General features: G+C 44.0%; 1 protein-coding gene across 2 annotated transcripts in view; it reads right to left on the bottom strand.

Moving 5' to 3' along the window:
* Positions 1-23,966, bottom strand: part of LOC141053169 (cytochrome P450 2D15-like) — a 130,636-nt gene that overhangs the window by 89,643 nt on the left and 17,027 nt on the right. The window lies entirely within an intron of this gene.

Here is a 23,966-nt window from a genome sequence, read left to right as displayed (position 1 = left end):
TTTTTTTCTTTGATATTTTTATATTCCAACAATTCCTGTCTATTTAAATTGTCTACTATGCCTCTCGCTCTTTTTAGAGACCAGTTTGGGTAACCCCCAGATTTTAATCTTTTTACCAAAAGTTCAGATTCTTTCATATAGGTATCTTTTTCTGTACTATTTCTTTTCGTTCGAATCAGTTCACCAGTAGGTATATTCCTAATTACATGATTAGCGTGACATGAGTTTGCCATCAATATACTGTTCACAGCTGTAGATTTACGATAGGGTTCCACCAACACTTTTTTTCGATTCGAATCTAATTTCAAGGTCAAATCCAAAAAAATGATTGACAACTCATTCATGTGGCATGTGAATTTGAGATTAAAACTATTGTTATTTAAATATGAAAAGAAGGAGGATACTAAATCCTTCTTCCCCCTCCACACAAAAACCAAATCATCAATGAAACGTCCCAACCAAAAAATGTTATAACCAAATGGATTATTAAGATGAAAAATATACCTCTCCTCCCATACTGACATAGTTAAATTTGCTAAAGATGGTGAAAATTTGGCCCCCATGCTCACTCCCTGTATCTGTAAATAGTATTTCTCATCAAAAACAAAATAGTTATGAGTGAGCAAAAAGTGTGTTGCATGCAACAAAAAATGTTGAATTTCAAATGTATACTCACTATATTTAGATAGGTAATATTTGAGGCTCTCCAATGCAACAGAATGTGGAATGGATGGATATAATCCAATAACATCACATGAGAGCCACAGAAAATCATTCTCCCACTCAATTTTTTCTACCATGTTAATAGCTGCTTTGCTATCTCTCAAATGACTAGGAGTCAAAGCCACAAGGGGTTGTAAATAATGGTCCACCCACTCTCCAAGGCGCTCACTAAAAGATCCTATCCCCGAAACAATAGGTCTTAGTGGGGGAGGAAAAATTTCCTTATGCACCTTGGGGAGTGAGTGGTAAATAGGTGTAATAGGATGGCCACAATATAAAGCTTCACTCAATTTCTCGGAAATAGCTCCTGTACATACACCTTCCTGCAAAATTTTTTTCATTTCCTTATTGAAAGCGAGAGTGGGATTTTCATTTAATTCCCTGTACACACTGGAGTTACCCAATGCGGATAAATTAAGTTTCTTATATAAACCCACATCCAGAATGGTAATTGATCCACCCTTATCCGACTGAACAATTTTTAGATCTTTATTCTTACTCAATTCCTGAAGAGCTTTATGTTCATAAAATGTCAGATTATGATGGGTCAATTCAACTCTGTTATTTAATTCCACCAAATCCCTTTCCACCGCTTCTTGAAAAACATCTAGCATCGGAGGTCTAGATTTAAGTGGGTAAAATTTTGTATTTTTTACGTGAAAAGAATTATTTAAATTAACCTGGTATTCTTTGGAGCTTTCAGATTCCAATTGTCTCAAATTATACAAACCCACCTGTTCTTCAAACGTAAGTAACCTTTCAACATCCCTATTTACTATAGGACAAGGATTATATCAGTACAAATATTATCCTCAAAATGACATTTTAGGGTTAAAGAACGTGCTAGACGATTAACATCCAACACTGTGTCATATACGTTAAATTTACATGCCGGGGAAAAACTAAGTCCTTTTGATAAAAGTGAAAGTTGCGGTGCTGAAAGAATATAACTGGAAAGATTATAGACTGGTACAGTTACTTTTTCCGTTTCCGGAGTTTGTCCTGGTAAGCCTGTTCTCTTATGGCGTCTTCCTCCTCTCCTTTTAATCCGTTTTTTGGTTTAGCTCCCTCTTTGTTGTAATTTCTTTGATAAGATTTTTTTCTTTTTTCCATACTATTAATGGATGCACAAGCCACTGATGAATCTGAATAATCATCCAAAGTATCACCAAAAGTAGTGTCCATATTTTCTTGAATTTTTTGAAAAGTCACTTTATGTTTGCTAAACCAAGGTTTCCGTTTTTTTAATATTGATGACGGATTCTTACTCCAATTATATACACATTTATTGTTGTAATCCTCCAAATCTCGTGTGCATTTTCTTTTTTTAGTCTCAACAATGGTATCCTCCAGTTTATTTAATTTTTGTTGCATCTTGTCATATAGTAATTTATAAGAATCATTGCCTTGATAAACTTCCAAAGAATCTTTCACATTCATTGGAATGCTACCAATTGATTGGAGTTCCTCATACTTTTTATGATATAATGGATTAATAAAGAAGAAGTTTTTACTAATCTGGTGAACTTTCATCCTTTTGCTGGATCCCAATTTCCTCATATTTCTATATATATATATATATATATATATATATACAGTCATATGTAAAAGTTTGGGCACCCCTATTAGTGTTAACCTTTTTTCTTTATAACAATTTTGGTTTTTGCAACAGCTATTTCAGTTTCATATATCTAATAACTGATGGACTCAGTTATATTTCTGGATTCAAATGAGGTTTATTGTACTAACAGAAAATGTGCAATCTGCATTTAAACAAAATTTGACCGGTGCAAAAGTATGGGCACCCTTATCATTTTCTTGATTTGAACACTCCTAACTACTTTTTACTGACTTCCTGAAGCACTAAATTGGTTTTGTAACCTCATTGAGCTTTGAACTTCATAGCCAGGTGTATCAAATCATGAGAAAAGGTATTTAAAGTGGCCACTTGCAAGTAGTTCTCCTATTAGATTCTCCTATGAAGAGTGGCATCATGGGCTCCTCAAAACAACTCTCAAATGATCTGAAAACAAAGATTATTCAACATAGCTTTTTAGGGGAAGGATACAAAAAGTTGTCTCAGAGATTTAACCTATCAGTTTCCACTGTGAGGAACATAGTAAGGAAATGGAAGAACATCGGTACAGTTCTTGTTAAGCCCAGAAGTGGCAGGCCAAGAAAAATATCAGAAAGGCAGAGAAGAAGAATGGTGAGAACAGTCAAGGACAATCCACAGACCACCTCCAAAGACCTGCAGCATCATCTTGCTGCAGATGGTGTCACTGTGCATCGGTCAACAATACAGCGCACTTTGCACAAGGAGAAGCTGTATGGGAGAGTGATGCGAAAGAAGCCGTTTCTGCAAGCATGCCACAAACAGAGTCGCCTGAGGTATGCAAAAGCACATTTGGACAAGCCAGTTACATTTTGGAAGAAGGTCCTGTGGACTGATGAAACAAAGATTGAGTTGTTTGGTCATACAAAAAGGCGTTATGCATGCGCTGTATTGTTGACCGATGCACAGTGACACCATCTGCAGCAAGATGATGCTGCAGGTCTTTGGAGGTGGTCTGTGGATTGTCCTTGACTGTTCTCACCATTCTTCTTCTCTGCCTTTCTGATATTTTTCTTGGCCTGCCACTTCTGGGCTTAACAAGAACTGTACCTGTGTTCTTCCATTTCCTAACTATGTTCCTCACAGTGGAAACTGACAGGTTAAATCTCTGAAACAACTTTTTGTATCCTTCCCCTAAAAAGCTATGTTGAATAATCTTTGTTTTCAGATCATTTGAGAGTTGATTTGAGGAGCCCATGATGCCACTCTTTATAGGAGAATCAAATAGGAGAACTACTTGCAAGTGGCCACATAAAATACCTTTTCTCATGATTTGATATACCTGGCTATGAAGTTCAAAGCTCAATGAGGTTACAAAACCAATTTAGTGCTTCAGGAAGTCAGTAAAAAGTAGTTAGGAGTGTTCAAATCAAGAAAATGATAAGGGTGCCCATACTTTTGCACCAGTCAAATTTTGTTTAAATGCAGATTGCACATTTTCTGTTAGTACAATAAACCTCATTTGAATCCAGAAATATAACTGAGTCCATCAGTTATTAGATATATGAAACTGAAATAGCTGTTGCAAAAACCAAAATTGTTATAAAGAAAAAAGGTTAACATTAATAGGGGTGCCCAAACTTTTACATATGACTGTATATATATATATATATATATATATAATATGCCTGTATGCTTTCGGTCAGAGGGCAGTGCTCTGTGTTGTTTGGAGATTTTCGCAGCTCCGTGCAGTAAACACCACTACCTACGGAAGTGAATAACTAAGTGATGAATTCTGTGGCCGGAATTGTACAGAATGTGAGTGCGCCGCCGTGCTCACCGCTGGTTTTGGTGCCCCGGTAGTGCTCTGTGGTGGCAGCTCATTGTGAAGTGTCTGTCCATCACTGTATATGGGGGGCCAGTGTCTGTCCTTCACTTTATATGGGGGTCCCGTGTCCGTCCGTCACTGTGTATGGGGGCCCCATGTTCATCCCCGTCTGTCACTTTATATGGGGGTCCTGTGTCCGTCCGTCACTGTGTATGGGGGCCCCCGTGTCCATCCGTTACTGTGTATGGGGCCCCCCATGTCTGTCCTTCACTGTATATGGGGGAGCCAGTCCAGTACACCACATCAGCAGGCACACTGGATGAGGGGAAGTTTATGTGTGCCCTCAGGAAGGGTTTACAGGGTGCATGTAGTGGAGCCACGCGTGTAGGAGGTGAATGGAGCAGAGCCACGCGTGTAGGAGGTGAATGGAGCGGAGCCGCGTGTGTAGGAGGTGCACGGAGCGGAGCTGCGCGTGTAGGAGGTGGACGGAGCGGAGCCGCGCGTGTAGGAGGTGCACGTGTAGGTGTAAGGAACGGAGAGCCCTGTGTGTATGAAGTTTACGGAGCCATGTATGTGTACAGGGTGTAGGGAGCGGAACCCCGTGTGTACGGGGTGTACGAAACGGAGCCCTGTGTGTATGAAGTGTACTGAGTAGAGCAGAGCCGTGTGTGCACGAGGTTTACGGAGTGAAGCCATGTGTGTTCTGAGTGGAGCCGTGTGTGTACGAGGTGCACGGAGCAGAGCCTTGTGTGCATGAGGCATACAAAATGGAACCGTGTGTGTATGAGGTGTGCGGAGCCATGCGTGTACAAAGTGTATTGTGGGGAGCATTCATACCTCCCAACCATCCCGGATCCAGCGGGACAGTCCCGATTTTGAGAGTCTGCCCCGCTGTTGTGACTGGGAGCTTACTTTTCCCGCGGACACAGGGAGTACACGGCAGAGCCCCGAGGAGCACTTTAAAACTCACACGTGACATTCCATTGGAAATGACGTGCTGGAAGCTGACCGGAAATGAGGTCATTTCGGGAGGATATTGTGACAGAACCATGGAGGCACTACAAAGAATGCTTCAGATCCATCACCGTGTCCTCCTCTGACAGCGTAATCGCCTTGGAATCGGGGATGCCGGCCATGTGAGAAGATTATGATATGTCCTGCATCGGGAGGCTCAGGTGGGCACTACAATGGGAGCTGGGCTGCTATAGTATCTTTATAGAATCTTTCTTTCTCTCTCTGTTCTTTCTTTCCCTCTTTAATCTTTCTTTCTTTCTCACTTTGTTTCTTTCTTTCTCTGTTCTTTCTTTCTCTGTTCTTTCTTTTTCTCTATCTGTTCTTTCTTTCTCTCTCTGTTCTCTTTCTCTTTCTGTTTTCTTTTTTTCTCTCTCTCCCTGTTCTTTCTTTATTTTCCTCAGTACCAGTCAGTGTGCCCACAGTACCAGCCACTGTGCCCATAATGCCAGCCACTGTACCCTCAGTACCAGTCAGTGTGATCAGCAGTGCTAAATGGGTGTGGTGGGGCATGGACATGGGTGTGACTAGTTATGAAATGGGCGTGTTCGGGGCATGGCCTAAAATTTGCAGCAGCGCGCTACGTGCACCGCAGCCTTTATCCCTCTGTCCCTTTTTCAAAAGTTGGGAGGTATGATGGTGGGCCCCAAGAATGATTTTTCTCTGGTGGGCCCAAGGTACTCCAGTCCGATGCTGCGCAGAACTATTGTCTCAGGCCCAGTAGAGATTACACCTCAATGTAACAGCCTGAAATTGGATGGTGTATGAAAATGTGGAGGGTGTCAATAGGATTGGTGAGAATTTGAATCTCACTATAGATTTGAGATACAGGAAAGATGTATATCTCTAGGATGTATATGTATATCTATAGGATTGGTGAGAATTTGAATCTCACTATAGATTTGAGATACAGGAAAGATGTATATCTCTCAGAGAGAGAGACGAGTTTGGGAGTACAAATTTATGACGAACTTTGACACTCTCAGTGCTGGAATGAATGTGTCGCATGGATTTATGTCTTTTTACATCAATTAAGGAATTTCCTTTTAAAACCGTGTGGGGGCATCACAACACATTAGGAGACCCCAATCAGAGGACCATAAAACATCCGGACTCCTTATCTATGAACTGGTCCAATGTTTTTATTTATGTTTCTCCCTCTCCCATATTGATAGTTCTGCTTCACGTCACTTGTCTTATCTATTGCATTTTTTCTAGGCTGTATTGTGCATAAATATGTGACTTCAGATTTTGTATTAGTCTAGCCTGATGAAGAGACCTGAGTAGTCTCGAAAGCTTGCAATGTGTTACCATCTTTTCAGTTAGCCATTAAAAGGTATCAACTACTGAGGACTCTCAATCCTGAATATTTTTATAGATTTGAGGACGCTGAACTATTGTCTCAGGCCTAGGAGAGATTACACCTAAATGTAACTGGCTGAAATTGGATGGTGTATGACAAGGTGGAGGGTGTCTATAGGATTGGTGGAAAAATATTCAGAATTGAGAGTCCTCAGTGGTTGATACCTTTTTGTTAGGAATCTGTGTCCTGCCATACTAATGCAGAGATCCAGATCCTCACATTCATCTCCAGAGGCTAAGTCCTTTCTGCCAGCTTGTGAGCATGCTCCTGGAATGAGCTCCCATTGGAGTTCAGGAGTCAGGTGCTCAGGTACTGCTCCTGATTCCATTGGTTCAGCTGAGGTCTCTGGAGATTTCCGGAAGGTCCCGGTCACTATAAAAAGTGCGCATGGCCGTTATGCCATGCGCTAGTATTTTCTGATACTTGCTGCTGTATGTTTGTTGATGGATGCTTGGTCTGGTGGATGACTTATTATGAAACCCCTTCCCTCGGTTATTACGAGTGTGTGAGTGATTGGGTCAGCCAGTAGCAGCGCTAGCGCCAGCGCGCTCAAGCTTCAAGCCATCTCAGCAGCAAAGCGTCCTGCATCGCGCTTGCGTTATTGCGGTTGCAGACTTCTGTGGCGTTTGCAGTTGCGACGCCGTGCACACGCTCATTTACGGTAAGTCCGTTTGGTTGTAGTGCCACTTTAACTACTCCTGTGTTCGGCTACCGTACGTGTGCCGCTGTGCCCCTGTGCGTTTAACAGGCTCAGCGTTACCTTTTCTTTATTATTATCCTGTGCAGCTCTGTGTCCCATAACAGAGACTGCCTCTTTTGCACTTGGGTGATTTAGAACCCTGTGCACACTACTGCTGTAGTGCACTGCCTCCCTTAGCAGCGGTTTTGCCATCTGCCGCACGGTGGACCCCGAGTGGCGAAGGCACTTTAATTATTTATTTTTTTAGTGCCTTCCGCCACTCATAACATAATACTAGCGCCAGGGTCTGGCTAGAGATGGCGGATCAGCAGCAGCTGTTACAGCTTGTGCGTCAGCTCGAGGCTCGCTTGGCCTCCCTCGAGAGGTCTCTCGCAGCTGCTCAGGACACAGATGCTGCCGTCCAGGCACTTACGGACGCGGTAGGGCGTATGTCCATGTCCGCCCTTGCGCCGACAGTTACCCGCCTCCCGTTGCCCGATAAAAATGCTGGGGATGGCGCCTCCTGTAGGGGTTTTATCAGTCAGTGCTCGATACACCTAGAGCTGCTGGCTGCGCAATTCCCTACGGAGCGGGCTAAGGTGGCTTTTGTCATCTCCCTACTGTCGGGCAAGGCGCTGGAATGGGCTACGCCTCTGTGGGAGCGTGGTGACCCCGAGATTCGGTCCGCGGCTAACTTGCTGACTGCCATCAGGCAAGTTTTTCTCGGTCCTCGGGTCACGCATGATACGTCCCTGCAGCTACTCGCCCTTACTCAGGGGTGACTCTCGGTTAGCCAGTATGCCATCCGTTTTCGGACACTGGCGTCCGAGTTGGAATGGTCCGACAAGGCCCTAATCCCTGTTTTTTGGCGAGGTCTAGCGGAGCATGTGAAGGATGCTCTCTCTACTAGAGAGATCCCCACCAGCTTAGAGGAGCTAATCTCCGTCTCCTCACGGATTGACCTCCGTTTTTCGGAGCACGGTATGGAGCGGGCGCACTCCAAGCGCAAATCCGTTTCAGCTCCCAAATTTTTTGAACCCCTTGAGCTGGCGGAGCCAGAGGTTCTACCTCCTGAACCCATGGAGATATCGCGTACCAACCTTAATTCAGACTCCGACCAGGAATCCATCTGCGGTTGTCATCATGTCTGTGCGGTTTCTCCAGAAGCCGTCTCCCCGCAAAGGTTGGAGTCTGAACCAGTTATCGAGACCTTTGTTCCTCCTCATCTTAGGGCTCAGGTGCTCGCCTGGGCGCATGCACCTAACACGCACCACCATCGGGGCTATATGCAGGTCTCAAAACTGTTGGCGTGTGCGTATTGGTAGCCCCATAGAGCTCAGGACATAAAAAGATATATTCAGGCTTGCACCTTGTGTGCTCAGCCTAACCCTCCTAGACAGAGGGTGGTGACAACTGCCGACATGCGGCAGCGTGCCTCTGTCACTCCCGCTCCTACTATCTCCCAAGTGTCCCTCTTGAAACCTGGTGACCTCGGTTCCTCTGATGCCTTCCAGGTGTCTCGGGTTACTGTAACTCCTACCAGGGCTCGTGGAGGAGGGGGCCTTAGGAGGGGGGGTAATGTTAGGAATCTGTGTCCTGCCATACTAATGCAGAGATCCAGATCCTCACATTCATCTCCAGAGGCTAAGTCCTTTCTGCCAGCTTGTGAGCATGCTCCTGGAATGAGCTCCCATTGGAGTTCAGGAGTCAGGTGCTCAGGTACTGCTCCTGATTCCATTGGTTCAGCTGAGGTCTCTGGAGATTTCCGGAAGGTCCTGGTCACTATAAAAAGTGCGCATGGCCGTTATGCCATGCGCTAGTATTTTCTGATACTTGCTGCTGTATGTTTGTTGATGGATGCTTGGTCTGGTGGATGACTTATTATGAAACCCCTTCCCTCGGTTATTACGAGTGTGTGAGTGATTGGGTCAGCCAGTAGCAGCGCTAGCGCCAGCGCGCTCAAGCTTCAAGCCATCTCAGCAGCAAAGCGTCCTGCATCGCGCTTGCGTTATTGCGGTTGCAGACTTCTGTGGCGTTCGCAGTTGCGACGCCGTGCACACGGTCATTTACGGTAAGTCCGTTTGGTTGTAGTGCCACTTTAACTACTCCTGTGTTCGGCTACCGTACGTGTGCCGCTGTGCCCCTGTGCGTTTAACAGGCTCAGCGTTACCTTTTCTTTATTATTTTCCTGTGCAGCTCTGTGTCCCATAACATAGATTGCCTCTTTTGCACTTGGGTGATTTAGAACCCTGTGCACACTACCGCTGTAGTGCACTGCCTCCCTTAGCAGCGGTTTTGCCATCTGCTGCATGGTGGACCCCGAGTGGCGAAGGCACTTTAATTATTTATTTTTTTAGTGCCTTCCGCCACTCATAACACCTTTTAATGACTAACAGAAAAGATGGTAACACATTGTAAGCTTTCGAGACTACTCAAGTCTCTTCATCAGGCATAGACTAATACAAAATCTGAAGAGTCACATATTTATGCACAATACAGCACAGAAAAAATGCAATAGATGAGACAAGTGACGTGAAGCAGAATTATGATTATGGGAGAGGGAGAAACATAAATATTGGACCAGTTCATAGATAAGGAGTCCTGATGTTTTATTGTCCTCTGATTGGGGTCTCCTAATGTGTTGTGATGCCCCCACAAGGTCTTAGGAGCAAATTCCTTAATTGATGTAAAAAGACATAAATCCATGCGACACATTCATTCCAGCATTGAGAGTGTCAAAGGTCATCATAAATTTATACTCACAGACTCTTCTCTCTCTGAGATGTGAAATTACCTTTCAATACCAAAATATTCAGGATTGAGAGTCCTCAGTAGTTGATACCTTTTAATGGCTAACTGAAAAGATGGTAACACATTGCAAGCTTTCCAGACTACTCAGGTCTCTTCATCAGGCTAGACTAATACAAAATCTGAAGTCACATATTTATACACAATACAGCCAAGAAAAAATGCAATAGATAAGACAAGTGACGTGAAGCAGAACTATCAATATGGGAGAGGGAGAAACATAAATATAAACATTGGACCAGTTCATAGATAAGGAGTCCGGATGTTTTATGGTCCTCTGATTGGGGTCTAGTTCTGTGTTGTGATGCCCTCACAGATTTTGTATTAGTCTAGCCTGATGAGGGTATCTCCATCTTCTAATTGCGAGGCATCCGGATCCTGCTGTACTACGCCAAGTGTTACGGAGGTCAGGGCGGCAGTTGTGGCTAATGGTGGCTGCTCTGGCACACCCTGGCTCCCCACAACATTAACACAATGTCCCTTCTGCTGTGTTCATTGTATTTCACTCACTTGTAAGCATCAAGCAATGATATTCAGAATCCAGATTCATTTTTAGCAAGCAACTTTACTCGGCTCATCCAGTTTAGTCACAGACACCGCACAATATTCTTCACAAAATATAACCATTCCTTTCTCTGTCCCTTGCTCTTCCTAGAATATCATGTTCCCTTACTGTATCCTCCGGTACTGCAGCCTCCTGACTGGCCAAACTACCCCGCTTCCCCTCCTGAGGGTGAAGTTGAAGGATGACACTTCCAATCCTTTCCAATCGGACGTTAAGGGTTGATCCCATGAGTTTAGCCGCTACCATTCTTATGCTGCTCTGATATTCTTTACCAACTGTGTGACTGTCAGCCTCCAGGCCCTGGACCTCTGGGCTCCACTGCCTAAACGTTCCTTGGACATGACTGCACTGTCCTCGCTCCCAGCTCTCACTAACTAATCCCCAGGAAATTCCCCAACTAACCCCTTCCCTGGCCCCTCCTAAGCAGACATATCCTATTGGTTTAACTAATCCCTATCCTAAGCTACTGCACCCCCTAATGGTCTAAGTCGTATACTATCACTATACCTCTGCAATACATAGACATAGGTACAATGCAATACACAATATAACGTTACCACAAGGCATGTGGGGTGCACCTGTTTCACCAGGAACGTACGCAAGGAGTGCAGAGCATAAACTGGCCCCCGTGCATCCCTTACACATTTACCTGGTGTCAGTTTACACTGCTATACTGTTATTTTTTTTTTATCAGATATTCTGTGATGATTCCCTAATTTTCTTATGATTGCAGATGGGGGTCACTGTATTGCTATTATTGTAATACTCCATCTATGAGTACATTTTTTCACATTTGATTTTCTACCACTACTGATCATTTCAGTGTCCCCTATATGGCATTTTCCTTTTTTAGTGTTTTTTTTTATATTTAGACATAATATAAAACCTATGTCTTTATATTATGAATCTCTTCTTCACTCAACCTAATGCACTTTTGGTCTGGGCTATTAGTTGTTGCATTTAGGAGGAAGTGCCATTCTACATAATTTGTGGACTTTAGCATTTAGCAAAGTAAATTTGCAGGATGGATGACACATGGGGCCAGAGTGGTGGAACCCATGTGGTCAGGATAGTGGAATAAATGGATGCAAGGATGGAGGACATTATCACTGTAGGGGCTAATTAAGAGTATTATTACTGTTGTGATGTATTTTATTTTTAAAGATACTGTTTTCAGTGAGCGGGGAGTGGGAGGTCCTGTTACTGTGCAGGGAGACACTGTCACTTTTTTTCTTCATCTGGTGTGGTGTAGAAGTTGGGGAAAAATTGGGGAATGTGCTCTGGAAGCAGTGGTTTTGATAAGGGTTATTTTCTGCAGAGACAAGTCCCGACTTGAAACAGTGATGGCTGCCTGTGCTGGATGAAGAAGAAAAGTGAAGATGAAGGACTTCAACTAGAGATGTCACCGGTGAGTCAATGTGTTACTTGTACTCTATATAGTATATACAGAACTCCTGTGTATAATGTCACTTAGGTGACAAACTGTAAACCTCCACTGAGTTATTCAAAGACCAGACTGAAATGTGGCTATCACTCTTTAATCTACAACCAGGCTTGGTCTGGTGTGACAAATGGCCGTGATCTGTTGGCAGCTCTGAAAGTTGGTAACCTCACACACTTACCATGCCTGGCCCACGTGCTCAACTTGGGGATTTAGCATTTTCTCAAAACCTACCCAGATCTGCCGGAGCTACTTGTGAAAGTACGCTCTTGTGTGTGTTCCCATTTCCGCAAGTCAGCCACAGCTGCCACTGCCCTGGTAGTGCGGCAGCGGCGTTCGCAACTTCCAGCTCACCGATTGGTGTGTAATGTCAGCAGGCATTTTAAATCAACGTTTCATATGTTGGCAAGGCTTTGTGAGCAGCAGAGGGCAGTAGTTTAATACCAGCTACATCATGCCTGTCGGTATTCCGATCAGCGTCCGCACATAAGTGCTGATAAGTGGGCATGGATGCCTGCCATCTGTGCAGTTCTTCAAAACTTTGAGGGCTCGACCAAGCTAATCGTCATCACCCTCTCGCACATCTATCTACTGAACTGATCACTGCTCACAATTAAAGAGGAGGCTTGGCAGGAGGAGCAAATTGAAATGGAGCGAGAATCTATACTGGGTGAGGCTATACAGCACAGCCTTATCTCATCTTCTTAATGTGGATTGTGTGATAATGAGGAGGAGGAGGAACAGGACCTGCACTACAGACAGTTGAACCCACACCACCGTCATCCCGTCTTTCCAGCGTGAATGGCCTGTAGACGAAGAGGAGAGGGAGGATGAGGAGGAGGACAACACGTACAGCCCTCCTTTTGGTGGGGACAGTGAAGTCTTGGCTGTTGGCAGTCTGGCACACATGGCTGAGTTTATGCTCCACTGCCTTTCCCGTGACCCTCGCGTATGTATGTATTTTGGCCAACGCTAATTACTAGTTGGTCACCCTTCTAGACCCACGCTACAAGGAGAGATTTAAATCTCTCATTCCTGTAGTGGAGAGGTCTTATAATATGTTGCAGTATGAGAAGGCCCTGACAACGCTGGCAGCAGAGGTCACAGTTCCTTGGATAACCAACGAGCGGACAATAGGGAGATACTCACCAGATGCAGCAGAAGCAGGAGTACACTCTCAACGGTCTGGGATAGTTTTCCCAGACCCTCCCAGTGTACGGGGTACTCTGACAAGGAGGGAAAAAGAGGGAAAAGTTTTGGAAGATGCTAAAGGAGTAGCTTGCATCCTCCATGATTCCTCTGTGCCTTACAGCTATTGGGTATCCAAACTAGACATGTGGCATGAACTGTCTCTCTACGCCTTGGAGGTTCTGGTCAGCTCTGCCGCTAGCGTTTTGTCAGAGTTGGTGTTTAGTGCCGCTGGGGGCATTATAACCGATAGACGCAGCCACCTGTCAACTGAAAATGCTGACAGGCTGACACTTATCACTGGGCCAGACTTCTGTACACCACCAGATGACAGCAGCTGAACAGAACTCAAATCAAATGTTTTTTGTTTTGTTTTTTTTTCTTGTCTATTCTCATGCACCCTTCCTCATCCAAACATGGTTATACGCTTCAGGATTTCATCTTTTTTTGTGCCGACCTCCTCCTTCACCACTATATCAACAGGGTGATCATGATACCCATGCTATAAATTTTTAAGGGTGTTTATGATGGCCGCATTAACAATTTTTATAGGCCTACCTAAAACATTCTTTTATATATGTATAACGCCAATTTTTTGAGGCCCTCCACTACGTCTCTTCAAAGGAGTATTGGAGTGCCTCCTTCTAATGTTTGGCATCCTTTGTACTTAGTGCAAAAGCTTTACCAGTGTAGGAGACCCACTCCTTAGTATTGGGAATAAAAAGCTTTTATGTGGATCCACCTTCTAGTTGAGGGAAACATTTTTGAGACCAAAAGATCCAATGGATTCTATTACTATATGATCCAGTGCCTTGTTGTGGGATTTCATAGCGGGGACAGGAGGGTCTGTACAGTATGGATCAAAGATCCTGGTCTCCTCCATATCAGGCTGAGTTGATGCGAAATGCTCCACTATATTCCCCAGCAAGGTTGAAGAAATAACAGTCCTTGATGGTGCTAGATTAATCTAATCACTTTTTTCAGGGCTAATTCAAATATATTCTATTCTGTTATAATAATACCGCTCTTATCTGCAATTCGTCTAAGCTGTCAGTGTTACTTGCGTTACTCTAGAATTTGTTGCGGCCACGTACAAGAAAAAAACTTTTCAATGCCGATTCAGATCCCTTCTATATTCTACAACAATACCGCTCTTATCTGCAATTCGTCAATGGTGAGTTGTGGCAGTAGGAAAAGCATATGACAGTAATAAAGTCAGATTGCAAAGGAGAAAGTTTATGGATTAAACGTGCACTGCTTGACAGATCACTCCTTCCAGTTTATGTTAATTGTACTTTTATTTCCCAACGCGTTTTAAATTTTCAGTCTAAAATCCGGTGGTTATTGCAAATCTTAAAACATCTTCAGCAGGACAGTGGAGTGTAAGGACAATGGCCGCTTTGCACAATTGCGCTTCTACGGGTCATGCTTCATGATGAAGCAGTGCACCTTGTTGCACTGCTTGTAGCTCATGTCCCTGGGTCTACTCAAATGATACGTTTGGATAATTAAGAATATATGCTGTGTCATCACAATCTTCATGTAAATGGTAGTGGTGGGAGACTGCTGGAGCTAGAATTGCCAGTTCTAAACTTTGCAGTGGCTTTTTTCTATCTATTTCTGGGTGTTTCTTGAAGTATGTTTGTGGTCATTGTCCTGCTGGAAGACACAAGGCCTAGGATGCAAACACAGCTTTCTGAAACTGAGCGCTACATTGCAACTCAAAATCCTTTGTGAATCTTCACATTTCATGATACCTTGCACACAGTCAAGGCACCCAGGGCCAGAGGCAGTAAAACAACCCCAAAATATTTTTGAACCTCCACCATATTTTACTTTAACTACTGTGTTTTATTTGTAGGCCTCATTCCATTTACAGTAAACAGTAGAATTATGTTCTTTACTAAAAAACTCTCTTGGTCTCATCTATCCACAAGACACTTGCTGGCCCTCTAACAATAGAAAGGGCCGCCTGATGGCCCTCCATTAATAGTGATGGCCAGCTGATGGCCCTGAAAAAAAATTGGGACTTGCAATGTGTCTGATCATGTCTCACGTGCCATAATGCCATATGGCCAGATAAGGTGTTAAAATCAGAAAATTACACTTCCTGTTGAATGTTTTCTTCATCATTGAAAGCAATGAAAATGTGCAGCAAAAAAACTGCAGATGAACATAGCCCAAGGTGTTGAGGAGCATTTCCTTTTCTCCTCTATTTTTCCTTATATACAAGTCATTATCCTGGAAAGAATGTTTAACATTTTATTACAGTTAAATCCATTTCATCTTCGGTTTTGAATGTTTTATTGTCAGTTCGTAAAAGTGGAGTAATACTCTGACAACATTCTTCTCCGCACCGACCTGTGATTCAGAGATGCTTCCAGGGGTCTTCCCCATGCCATTTCAGCTCTGTATCCATTGTTTTCAGCAATTTTTCGATGACCTCAAGAACTTTGGGGGTGGGGAGCCGCAAGAAAGATGCTTGAGTTTCCCACTGACTTCCATTATTCTCGTTACTCGGGTCGAGCACCCAAGCATTTTAGTGCTCCCTCATCACTAGTGATCACTGCATTATGTTTACACTTGCAGTCTATACTACAAATAGAGCTCCTGTGAATAATGACACGTATGGTAATATTAGTATTGTGGGTTTTTTACTACTGATCTATATTGTAGTATTCAGTCACTATGTGGTCTAGCCATGGTGTGACGATATTTGTTCCTTGTCTGTGGCATTATTTGGTCACTATGTGGGGGTAATATGTGATCTGGTCATGGTGTGATGGTATTTCTCCCTTGTGCAAGGTATTAGTCAATGTGTGGTGGAAATAGGTGATCTGGTTATGGTGTGGCGGGATTTTCCTTTTGTATGTGGTAGTATTCGATCACTATGTGGTGGTAATATGTGGTGTGACAATCGTGTATCGGTATTTGTCCCTTGTATGTGGTATTATTGGTCATTTTAATAAATGTATGTGACACATTCCCTAAAAGAAAAATAAGCAAAAATATACAGTACCTAAAAAATATACAGTACCTAAAAAAGAGTATTGGGTATTTTAAGAAATACTTACTAGTAGAGTAGGGCCCTGCCAGAGTCTCTCTTGTCATGATGTCAGGTTTAAAAAAAAGTCTTTTGGCCAAAATAAAAACTGATGACTATGTATGTGATTTGGTGTTTGATGGGAACTGATAATTTGCGATTGGTGAGGATGTGGTGCAGAAGTGAAGGTTTTCCAAAAGTGGGCAGTGGGATTGTGGAAGGTTTGTGTGGTGGAGGAGGAGCTAGAGTGTAGCCTGGGTGGAGTCTAAAGGGGGCCTGAAAATTTTTCTAGTATGGGGACCTGTTTGTGATGACTCCCTCTAGTTCTTCATCCTCCTATGACTCTGCTCCAGTCTACACAGCAAGACTTCATATGCAGCACATAGAAAACTTAAAATGTAGACTTTATTGTTTATGGTCTGATTGCCAATGTGAAAACTACAACATTTCAATATTTTTGTAATATATATCATATAAATAAAATATAGCTCTTCAAATAAAAAAAATATATATATTTTAAATATCTTATTAATCAGAAATCATTTTTAACGGTTAAACATTTCCTTTAACATCCAGTGTGGTTCAAGTTTGTGACCTCTGTGCCAAAAGCTCAATTCTCTACTACAGATTTAAGCAAAGTTAAATCAAACTGGTTTCTCATGTTGTCTAACAGGGACATAAAATCTTCAATAATTTTCCCACCCTTTACCCAGACAGATATGGACATGTCTGCAAAAACAATCATTTTTACATTAGTGGATAATTCAATCTATCCCAAGGGAGCAAGAAATCACAATGCACCAAACCCAGCTACGCTACATCTGTTGCTTTCTTTTAAATCCATTATGTGGTTTATGTTGGATGCAATAGTTTGAAGCAATGGCCCTTGAATATAGAGTATAGCAAGACAAATTCAACTGTATGCATTGCTCTTTTTAATTTAAATGGAAGATCTAATCTCAAAAAGGGAGTGTATCACCCCTAAAACTCAAATTAAATTACTTATACATTCATATAGGGGACTTAGACCTTGTTGTTCAGATTTCACTACTGTTGTTTTCTAGAAAAAAAATTAATAATAATTACAAGTGAGGGGTCCTTGTGGAGACACTTGGGCCAGTGGGTGCTCTCGTCCACTGGCCCGGCTACCATTAGAAAGATCGCATGGACCAGGGCTCATCCCACTGAGCGACTGCAATGCTTTCCCATGTGGCAGAATACTACTCAGAGAACACAGGGTGAGGATAAAACAGTGTGGCAATACTTTATTGAACGACCAACAGACAATAACATATACAGTTGTGGCCAAAAGTATTGACACCCCTGCATTTCTGTCAGATAATACTCAGTTTCTTCCTGAAAATGATTGCAAACACAAATTCTTTGGTATTATTATCTTCATTTAATTTGTCTTAAATGAAAAAACACAAAAAGAATTGTCCTAAAGCCAAATTGGATATAATTCTACACCAAACATAAAAAAGAGGGTGGACAAAAGTATTGGCACTGTTTGAAAAATCATGTGATGCTTCTCTAATTTGTGTAATTAACAGCACCTGTAACTTACCTGTGGCACCTAACAGGTGTTGGCAATAACTAAATCACACTTGCAGCCAGTTGACATGGATTAAAGTTGACTCAACCTCTGTCCTGTGTCCTTGTGTATACCACATTGAGCATGGAGAAAAGAAGAAGACCAAAGAACTGTCTGAGGACTTGAGAAACCAAATTGTGAGGAAGCATGAGCAATCGCAAGGCTACATGTCCATCTCCAAAGACCTGAATGTTCCTGTGTCTACCGTGCGCAGTGTCGGAAAGACGTTTAAAGCCCATGGCACTGTGGCTAACCTCCCTAGATGTGGACGGAAAAGAAAAATTGACAAGAGATTTCAACGCAAGATTGTGCGGATGTTGGATAAAGAACCTTGACTAACATCCAAACAAGTTCAAGCTGCCCTGCAGTCCGAGGATACAACAGTGTCAACCCGTACTATCCGTCGGCATCTGAATGAAAAGGGACTGTATGGTAGGAGACCCAGGAAGACCCCACTTCTTACCCCGAGACATAAAAAAGCCAGGCTGGAGTTTGCCTCTGGCACTTGACTGCTTGACCGTGTGCATGGCATTATGAAGTCTGAAGACTACCAACAAATTTTGCAGCATAATGTAGGGCCCAGTGTGAGAAAGCTGGGTCTCCCTCAGAGGTCATGGGTCTTCCAGCAGGACAATGACCCAAAATACACTTCAAAAAGCACTAGAAAATGGTTTGAGAGAAAGCACTGGAGACTTCTAAGGTGGCCAGCAATGAGTCCAGACCTGAATCCCATAGAACACCTGTTGAGAGATCTAAAAATGGCAGTTTGGAGAAGGCACCCTTCAAATATCAGGGACCTGGAGCAGTTTGCCAAAGAAGAATGGTCTGAAATTCCAGCAGAGCATTGTGAGAAACTCATTGATGTTACCGGAAGCGGTTGGTCGCAGTTATTTTGGTTAAAGGTTGTGCAACCAAGTATTAGGCTGAGGGTGCCAATACTTTTGTCTGGCCCATGTTTGGAGTTTTGTGTGAAATTATCAACGTTTTGCTTTTTGCTTCATTCTCTTTTGTGTTTTTCCATGTAAGACAAATTAAATGAAGATAATAATACCAAAGAATTTGTGTTTGCAATCATTTTCAGGAAGAAACTGAGTATTATCTGACAGAATTGCAGGGGTGTCAATACTTTTGGCCACAACTGTAGAACAGTCCCAGCAAATACACAAGGTGGTGCAAATTACAGAATGTTGCCCTTCTGCTGACTCGCCAGGAGTAGAGCAGCCGTGACTTCAGGGCTTCCAGAGCTGACTACCCCCACCTGTGGCACCCCACTTTTGATGGGCACCCACAGAGAGGAGTTAACAACAAACTTAGGAAGCAGATAGTCCATTGAGGTGCTTGGCCAGGTAACCCGATTGTCCCAACCTGGCTTATCCGAATGTCTCCACGGGCCCGTGATGGTCAATGGATCAGATCTACAGTATATTCCTTCCTCTAGGGCCGTGGTTCGTTAAGCTGGTATTCTGTAGAGTCTCAAATCTGTATTCCTCCGGTTGGCACCATGGTTCCCTGGCTACTATTCTATAGGAGTTTTTCTACAGAAGGATAGCGGTTAGAGAGGAGCGAGCACTAAAATACTTGGGTGCTCGTTGCTCGAACCGAGCAATGCCTAATACTCGTTTCAAGTAAATTGGAGTCAATGGGAAAATTGAGCTTTTTTACAGCAGACACTATAAAGAGGTCTTGGGTGGAAGTGAAAATGTTGAAATGGATGGGAAAAATGCTGAATGGAAGGAGAACAAAATGGGGAAGACCCGTTGAAGCATCTCTGACTCCCAGATTGCTGCTGAGAACAATGGTGTCACATGTTTACTCCACTTTAATGAGTGACAATGAAACATTCCAAACAACAAAAAATTTAATTTTACAGGGAAAAAAGAAACATTTTTTCCTGTATAATGACTTGTATATAAGGCAAAATTAAAAAATATACAAAATGTATTGCTTTTTTAATTAAAAGTCTTAGTTACAGTATTTACAGATAATGGGGTTTTCGGAGCCCATGACAGCACCACAAGAGCGGGGATCCACCCTTCAAAGACAAGAAACCTACATATAGTACATAAAAGAGTGGCACCTCTCCCATGCACCAGTTGGATTACAGAGCACTAGAGGACCTCCCATGGTTAATTGCAAAATTATATATACTAATCCGAACACAAATTAATTTCTCAAACGTGATTATGTATGTCACACCGTGCTCACCTGGAGCGGAGACTCCACGCCCGACGTCACCACTTCCAGTGTCGCGGCGGCTCCGGGGGCCCCTCCGGGTGCGCACGCGCACCTCTCACACTTGATCCCATGGCTGCATTGCTACGCCTGGCGTGCATGCACGTTCTTCCCTGCTCTGACTACAGCCAGATCATCTCTATGGCCCAGGAGGACCTGACCCGGAAGTACCAGTGCTCATGCCCTATATATGGCTGTCTCTTCCTATAGGAGGCGCCTGATTATTGTTGTGCTTCCTTGCTGGGCCTGCCTGGTCCCTGCTCGGTCCCTCTCTGTGTTCAGGTCCCTTGCCTTGTGCTCTGCTGCGCTTCCCAGCACTCGCTCTGCTCCTGCACCGTGCTTTGCCGTGCCTCTTAGCACTCGCTCCGCTGCTGTACTGTGCTCTGTCCTGCTTCTTAGCACATGCTCTGCTCTATGCTCTGTCGATCTCCTTAACACGCGCTCAGCTCCTGCCTTGTGTCCTGTCGTGCTCCTTAGCACACACTCATCTGCCTTGTGTCCTGTCGTGCTTCTTTGCACACCTTCTGCCTTGCCTTGCGCTCAGGTGTGCTTCCCAGCGGGCACTCTGCCTAACCCTGTACTTTGGAGTGCTCCTTTGCATGTGCCCTGCTCTGCCCGCGCTCGTGCCTGCTTGTCAGTGCTCGCCATACGTGCTCCTGTGTATTCGCCTTGCACTATCCAGTACCCAGCGCACCCCCTTGTACACGCCCTGTATAGTCCTGAACACTGCGTATTTCCGTGTACATGTCCTGTATGTTTCTATACCCAGCGTGCCCCTGTGTCCACCCTTTACACATTCTTGTATTCTGCAAGTTATTTACCCAAGGCAGATTTAAGAAAACCCGGCATGAGTTTTTATTTTAGGAGTGAACTACAGGATGGCAGTGGGGCGGTTCACTCTCTCCAGCCAGACCTTACAAGTGACCCATGGCCACAGATCTCATTTAAAAACCATGCAGCAAAGGTTGGGTGTGTCAGTGATGGTTTGCAAGCAGCAGAGCAGGTGGCTCTTCAACATCTGACTTACTGTATGTGTGCAGTCAACACAGAGCCAAGGGAAGCGAACGCCTGGCGCCCTCTTAGCGTGACATGGTGGTGCAGTCACCCATGGCAATCGGTCTCGGATACGGACTGTTTTGATGTCCTGGCTGTGATCCAGAGGATACCATTTGCTTTTCATTTGTGAGTTTTTGGACATTAAAGACATTTGCTTTGAGCTTTACTGGGTCACTGCCTCATTACCACTTGGTGTGAATACCGCCGCTCTACAGTAGGCACAGAAGCAGAATAGTTGTGCTGACTATGGCGGCATCGCCACTCAACATCTTTGTGGAGTCCTCAAAGTCTTGGAAAGCCAAACATATTTCAGACATCCATGACCACTCTTCAGTTGTTAGGAAATATCACATCAGAGATGGAAGATGAGGAGGAAGGGGTGCAGGAACTGCTGTAGGAGGTGGAGGAAATCCTGATAGAAGTAGGGTCATCAATCCTCAGCATCAGGAGCACATGTGCTGTGCCAGGATGTGACTTGGCCCCAGCCTCCACAATGTTCACCAAGTGTGCCTTCAGGGAAATGTAGCACCACTGGCCTTAGGTGCTTGTCCATGTGTTGATTGTTAAGTGGACAATGCCAGCCAGTACATTGGTCAGGGCATGGGTGAAAAAGTGGAGACTTGGGACAAAGTACCAAAGGACGGCTGACACCATGAGTCGGCATAAATCCTCCTTGTCTGCCAGCCTAGATGACAACATTTCCTTGGTAAGCAGCCTGGAAATGAGCCCATTTAGCATTTGGAAGAGTAGGTTGGTGGCTGAGAACTTTCTTTTTTGTTCCAAGGCCTGGAATAGGGACAGCTGAACGCTGTGCTGGGACAAGGATTTGGAAGTGCCTGATGATGGTAAGTCATAATGTGCAAGGATAGGTGCAGGGCAGGAGGCATCTGTGCCAGTAGCGTTTTGAACAGAGGATTGAGAAGCACCAAGTACAGGGGAAAGAGGCAGTGGTGTCATCCGACGGCACCAATCGTGGTTCCAGGCATTTAGAGGTAGACACAGGAACACTTCTGGGGTCAAACACCTGCTGGTTTATTAGGTATGACATAAACCTTGACAGGACAACAAAATAAAAAGTAAACATGGCCTTTCCGGCATAATGACTAAACAAAAAATAATGTGTAGCAGAGTCCTTATATATGTGGGATTCACCCACTCAGGATAACACAAGTCTTCATTTAACTCCCCAACCACATCCTTGAGGTGAAGATATGGTGAGTAGGCGTCCCACCCATCTCTTATACCTACTCATAGAAAACCCAAACCCTGGTAATGGCTGTTAACCCGCAGATAGCAATCTTCATGACACATACTGTATCTCCCCTTACATATAGCGCCAGTGACCTTGTCACTCCTCTTGAGAAAAGTCCCAGGGGAACATGTAACTCTGACAAAGAAATTCAGGACCTTTGGTTCTCTGCAAAACAGTTGCCCACCTTCTCCCTCTGGTCACCCCACTACCTCTTCCTGTCTGTTTCAGTGCTGCCGAGCTCTTTCCTCAGTTCTGCTGGCCTCTCTCTTCATGCCAGCTTCCCAAGTTGGGTCTTTGACATCGTAATCCACCACCTCATCTTCCACCACCACACCCTGGTCATCCTGACAACAACAAGATTTAGCAGCAACTTTGTCTCATCATTTTCCTCCTTATCCCAAATTTCAAGTTCCCCACCATCATTGTCATGACACTGCTGTCGGGTGACCAGAAATCAGGGGCTCCTTCCCTGTCCCTAAAACAAAGGGGCGCCCTAGCTCGTCGTGCTCCCCAGGATACTTCCAACATGGCCGATTAACCCTTGTTCTGCCAGAAGAAGTAAACACATTTAAAATGAAGAAGCGCTTCTTGTCAGCGCCGGACTAGGAGCAATCAGACGTTGCGATCTTCTGGCTCCCTCGTGGCAGTCATGTTCTTGTGGCTACTCTAAGATTTGTGCATCACTAAACAGCATGTCCTCCTATCCTTCTTGGAACATGCAGGAAGAGAGTCCACAATCAAGAAATGATGTTGCAAAGAGCTCCTCAGAGTGTCCTAGTGTGGGATAAATAGTCTCCTGCGACTCAACATGGTGGGAGGAATAAGTAATCCCGACATTAGGCTGGTGAAACTTGACAGTGTGGAAGACTGTGTGATGCTGCAAAGCCTGCTGAAAGCTTGATCTGCTATCCAAGCGACCACCTGTTCTGACTTCAGAAGTGGGGTACCCTGCCTCCCTGCAAAGTGGGACAGAAACATGTGTGTCGTGGATGGGCATGTTTCTTGTCTCTAGCAACAGGCGTCACCCCTGCCCCAAGTCCTTGGCATCTACGTGCACCATCAGCCTTTTCACGTCCCTTAATACACGCCTTATGCGTTTTGTAATTGCTAGTTCTCTGGAAACCAAGTCTATTTTTAAATAAAAGAAAAAAATTGGTCACCTGCAGCATTCAAAGATTTTTTTTTAGTTCATGCCACCGTAATGTAACAGAAAAATGCAAAAGTGTATGTATGACAATCAAATTCAGTTCATAAAAATGTTTCAATGCTTTTTCTCAGTTTTAGAGATCATATAAATGTTCACAGACCTTGTATGCCTGATGAGGTTGTACCTCATCCAACTGGTGCTGCTTCACTGATTCTAGAAGTTTTTATTTTCTGTGCCCCTCTGTTCTAAAGTTACAACCCCTTGTATATTTTCCCTTCAGTAAACAGGGTGAATGTGGCGCCCTGCGTCTCAATCGCCACAAAAGGCTTAAATATGTACTGTTCTGTATGTGTTTTGTGAGCAATGGGAGTTATGCTTTCTCTGCTAGACACACACACACAATTTGCCTCACTCCCCACTTGTCTGAAGCTGGGAGATTTGCAGACATGCCCTAACTTGGAGAGGCCGACTTGTTGTTCTC

Source organism: Dendrobates tinctorius, unplaced genomic scaffold (assembly GCF_039654945.1).
Source record: "Dendrobates tinctorius isolate UK_male_01 unplaced genomic scaffold, ASM3965494v1 ptg000165l, whole genome shotgun sequence".
Lineage (NCBI taxonomy): Eukaryota > Metazoa > Chordata > Amphibia > Anura > Dendrobatidae > Dendrobates > Dendrobates tinctorius.
This window is presented reverse-complemented; position numbering and strand designations above follow the sequence as displayed.